This window comes from Lucilia sericata, unplaced genomic scaffold (assembly GCF_015586225.1).
Source record: "Lucilia sericata isolate MDLA Ls3-8-SP2 unplaced genomic scaffold, ASM1558622v1 Contig000640F_arrow, whole genome shotgun sequence".
Classification (NCBI taxonomy): Eukaryota; Metazoa; Arthropoda; class Insecta; order Diptera; family Calliphoridae; genus Lucilia; species Lucilia sericata.
The window spans coordinates 49,001-55,000 of NW_023994646.1; positions in this window are offsets into that span (position 1 = coordinate 49,001).

Here is a 6,000-nt window from a genome sequence, read left to right on the forward strand (position 1 = left end):
GTATTTGCTGTTGCTGTTATTGTGATCATCTTGTTCGGCAGCTGCTAAAACAAATCTTCTTTGTAACTTCTTTATATATAATTTGAAGATCCTAACAGACACCAAAAAAAAAAAAAAACTTTTCTATAGTACAGGAACTAAACTTTAAAGCTTATGTGTGTGTGTGTGTCTGTATGTGATTTTAAGCATGTTCATTTGCAATTGTTTGAGGTCAAAAGTTCATTTGGCATGTTTTAAGTTTTTGTGTTTTGGGAATCTTTAAGAAAATATCTTTTCAGAGATAAGACTGGCTGCTGCCAACTAAACAAAAAACGGCAACTAACGACTACTGACTGCTGCTTAGCTTGTCTACTTCATTAGTGTTTGACATGTATCTCTTAATCACTGTCATCAGTTTTGGCTTGTCTTGCCATTTTTATGAAAATGTTTGCATTTTCAAGCCGGTCCGTTGTTGTTTTTTTTTTTTTTTTTTTTTTTTTTGAAGGCGTGTTCATAATTAGAAGTTAATTAATTATAAACTTAAGCCTTTTTATAGACATCTTTCTTTTGCAGTTGATCATAAAGTTGTAAAGTTTTTCGAGTTGTGTGTGGGTGGAAGGTGTTGAGAGAACATGTGTTAAAATGTTAACAATTATCGGCGTAATGTCACAATATGGACAAAAATGTAATTTATAGTGAAAACTTTTTAATTGCCAAAGGAATTGGATAAGTTAAATATGAGGTGATCGCGAATCGATCGAGAATTGGATCTGGTTTCGATACTAAACCTATAAAACAGAAAACTTGAAACAAAATTGTAACTCAGTGTAAATTCGAAATTTTAAAAGCTAATGATCAACCTAACAACCAAAGTCCATAAATTCCCTTTCATCAGTTACTTTCTTTTTCCACATTCCTATCACTCGTTTTCATATTCTGGATAAGAAAACTTACTTATTGACTTATATTTACAACATTTTTTAAAAATAAACATAAATCCAACTTATTTTACAAATATTTAAAATTCCCACCAAATTATCAGATAATGACAGTGCAACAAACCCCCTATTATGACATGCAACGAGTCAATATACGTCGTGCCCGGCTCACTTATATTTGACGCTGTTATCTTTGTCAGAAATAAAGAATGAAAACTAAAAGAAATTTTTGAATTATGACTTATTTAGGGAAGACAAAGATTATTAAGTTTTATTTTTAAGCAAATATTTATATTGGTCACAGACACCAAAACGCACTAAATCAACAAGTTACAGACTTTGAACAGTTTGGGGGGGACTGGAGCTGTTGGTTTAAAAGAATGTAATCACTAAAGGAAGAAACTCATTTTATGTGATACATGAATTAAGAGTCCTCTTTCCCCTCAGTTCTTTGGGGGTCACAAGTACAGTCAGTAAAGCAGGGAAACATTTACAATGTTCCGGAATTGTATTATCTATCCCCAGCAGGAGAAGCCAAATAGAATTGTCGGGAAAGTGTTTTTTGTTCCGTATGAATGTTTCGAAAGTAACAGGTACATATATAGTTCGTCAGTTTGATCCCACAAAACTTGATGTTTTACATTTAGCACTTGGTTCTCAAATGGACACAAGTAATGCTCCGGAGTCGTAAAACACAGAGTCGAGAGAAACGCAACTTATAAAGAACTTAGTCCTTTCAGTTTGAGAATTTTCCGCCCAGACAATTCTACTGAAAATTATGTCTTATCTGATCCATTTATTAATTTTAATGTTTTAGCTGGGTCCATCTTCTTCTTCGTCCTGAAATGTTTAGATTTTAAATTGTTAAAATTGAACCTCACATAAAGACAAGTAATATTCCGGATTAGTATCTACCTCTTCAAAATGAAAAGAAAATTGGTCTAGCAAAATTCGATCATATTTCAGTATGACCAACTAGGAACTTGAAAGTTCTTCTAGCTAGTTTATTTTATACCAGATATTCCTACCGACAAATTTATTCATTTATTCGAATATTTCAAATTGACAATCTCATCCGATATATGTAGTTCAGAAAAATCTGGATCTTAATATTCGATAGTTAGTTTCAGTTATAATCCGGAATCGTATTACCGTCTACAACAGGAAAAGTCAAATGAAAGTCTTATTTAAGCGAAATATGATTTTTCGTAGAAACAGTTAGGGGTTGCAGAATACCCTCCCGGTGTCTTAAAATAGGTTTCTATTTTCCATTTGATTTTTGTATTCATTTCAACATGATGTTCAGATTATCCATGTTTATTGAAGAATCTTGGATCGATCGTCATTCTCGTTACTGATCTTGTAATTATTTCGGCCCAACCGTTTAGAACCCAAATAAATGCAAAGTTCTTGATTTCCGAAAAAAAAGTCTGAAACAAAGTTTTTTGAAGAGATTATATTTGCAGATGGAAATGAATTTTTGCGAAACCGATCTTCATAGATATATGGAGCAGATTTAACTCTAACAACAGTCTTTGAAGCTCGGTCTTTAAATGATTTAAGATTATGTGCCATAAGTTTGGCTTCAATCACATCCATTCGTTCTACACGAGGATCAAAAGTACTTCCGATAACGAAGCACAAACACTCCTAAGACCCGATTGATCGATTGCAAACTACAACATTAAGCAGTTGTAGTCCTAAACTCTATGGATTTCGATTAAGAGTTTTCAAAACAGAATTAATCAAGAAAGTAAGTTAGAGATCAAAACTCTTTCACATTTCACATAATCTTCGATTAGTTAATGCTAAACTCTGGGAATTTCGAAAAGTATTCGTAAAGAATTAATCAAGTGAAAACAAATCTCTTTCATAGACTATTAAGATCATAGATCTTTCATTTGGACTTCGAACATTTTGCACAAAACTCTAGGCACGATGATTCTATTCGGATTAAGGGTCTTAGGATTTCAAATAGTAATTGATCAGTGCTATTCTAAGCATAAGAACATAATCGCGTAAATAATCTTTTATTTCGTTTATTTTAATGATTCCCCGATCGAAGATCACACTCCTTTCCTCCTCTCCCTAACGATTAGGTCATTAACAAGAAATGACTTAAACATATTGTGAATAATCAGTGCAAGTAAAAATTCTATTAATTTTTTTTTACTAAAGTAAATATGTAATAAAAATAAACAACTTAGTCATACTAAAGTAGTTTTTTTTTCCTTAAGGCTGTAAAATCATTACTTTTTTTATAGAATTTATGAGTTTTTTAAAGTTAAAGTCAATATACACCAAAAACCAAATAATGATAAGAAACATGTCGCCTGGTTTCTTGAGGTGAAGGTTTAAACAAGTGTGAGCACTCTTATACAACAACGAATATTTACTTAAAGCGGTTTTTTATTTTCGGAAATTGATAATCTTTGGAAGGCATAAGAACCAGGGAGGACGGACTGAAGCTCTCTAATGAACACTTGTGCAAATGAATCGTATGTTTAGTGAGTTAGTGACCCATGTGGAAGGCAAACCAAACAAAACTAAATAAATAGAACTCTTTACACATATTGTGGTTTAACTAAAAGGCTTTGATTAGAGTATAGTATGTGTGGAGTTGCAACAAGTGTTTATATGTGTTGAGTTTCCTATGTGTTTATAATCAGTTTGACTTGTTTGTTGGTGATCTTAGTGATCCAATATTAAATTACAAACCATAAAAAAACACACACAAAATATTACTTGAAAATTCATAAAGTTATATAGTGGATTCATATTTAATACAACAAAAAAAAACTATTTTAAATGTACTTTATGTTCATCAAATTACCAACGCCTGAAGTGTGTGCACCCAGTGTCTAAAGTACTTGAGGAAAAAGTCACGTTTTTGTTGAAAAGTGATAAAAAAATGTTTGTGCTGTGAACTGTTTTTTTTTTTTTTTGGTGACCCTATTGCACCAACACGTCTTGTGGTTGAACTTGTATGTTGGCTTCGCTGTCGCAAGTTCCCATAAGGATTAAATTTATTTGTTGCCCTTTCTTTTGTTTCAAGTGGTCGCTGTGATTTTGGAACTATTATTGATTTTTGGTTTTCATATGTTTGTGCGACTTAAAGATTTCATATTTCATTGTAAGATGACCTAAGAATGATAATTTTATGAATGAAATATTTGGATTTCATTATAATGAAAAAGAAAAATCTTTTAAATGAGCACTTTTGAACTAAAATTAATTTTATGTCCATGATGATCACATCTCTCGATGTCTCTGCTTCTCTCTTTCATTTAATTATTATTATGGAAGTTAGTGCGAAACACCATCCTTTCAACATAATTTGTTCAGGCGAGGTCTGAAAGAGGACAAATACTGAAAGATACCAATTATGAAGAAGTAATCATAACGGACAGAATTTTAGTCTATTCCGAAAAATGAAGATCCAGTGTTCGTTTCCATATTAATCCCACCCTAATTTTTCAAATTCTAGTGGGGAATCTTGTGATATTAGTTCATGGGGAAGCAACATATCATAACCTTGATCATTACCATTGGGAATTGGAACAAAACTTTAAAGCCCACGGCGCTAACCAACTGTCAATATATGTATACGAATTTCCTACGGACTCAGAGTAGAGAAGGTTATGAACTGAAAGACGCAATAGTCTCTCGTTCTCTCTCTTGATCCGCAGCAGTATTCCGAACATCGTTGGGAAAACATTTAAGAATTACAGGTGTAGATCTGGTAGTTAAGTGCTAACTAACTAACTAACTAACTAACTAACTAACTAACTAACTAACTAACTAACTAACTAACTAACTAACTAACTACTAACTAACTAACTAACTAACTAACTAACTAACTAACTAACTAACTAACTAACTAACTAACTAACTAACTAACTACTAACTAACTAACTAACTAACTAACTAACTAACTAACTAACTAACTAACTAACTAACTAACTAACTAACTAACTAACTAACTAACTACTAACTAACTAACTAACTAACTAACTAACTAACTAACTAACTAACTAACTAACTAACTAACTAACTAACTAACTAACTAACTAACTAACTAACTAACTAACTAACTAACTAACTAACTAACTAACTAACTAACTAACTAACTAACTAACTAACTAACTAACTAACTAACTAACTAACTAACTAACTAACTAACTAACTAACTAACTAACTAACTAACTAACTAACTAACTAACTAACTAACTAACTAACTAACTAACTAACTAACTAACTAACTAACTAACTAACTAACTAACTAACTAACTAACTAACTAACTAACTAACTACTACTAACTAACTAACTAACTACTAACTAACTAACTAACTAACTAACTAACTAACTAACTAACTAACTAACTAACTAACTAACTAAATATCTATCTATTTATCTATCTATCTACCTATCCATCTATCTATCTATCTATCTATCTATCTATCTATCTATCTATCTATCTATCTATCTATCTATCTATCTATCTATCTATCTATCTATCTATCTATCTATCTATCTATCTATCTATCTATCTATCTATCTATCTATCTATCTATCTATCTATCTATCTATATATCTATATATCTATCTATCTATCTATCTATCTATCTATCTATCTATCTATCTATCTATCTATCTATCTATCTATCTATCTATCTATCTATCTATCTATCTATCTATCTATCTATCTATCTATCTATCTATCTATCTATATATCTATCTATCTATCTATCTATCTATCTATCTATCTATCTATCTATCTATCTATCTATCTATCTATCTATCTATCTATCTATCTATCTATCTATCTATCTATCTATCTATCTATCTATCTATCTATCTATCTATCTATCTATCTATCTATCTATCTATCTATCTATCTATCTATCTATCTATCTATCTATCTATCTATCTATCTATCTATCTATCTATCTATCTATCTAGCTATCGATCTATCTATCTATCTATCTATCTATCTATCTATCTATCTATCTATCTATCTATCTATCTATCTATCTATCTATCTATCTATCTATCTATCTATCTATCTATCTATCTATCTAT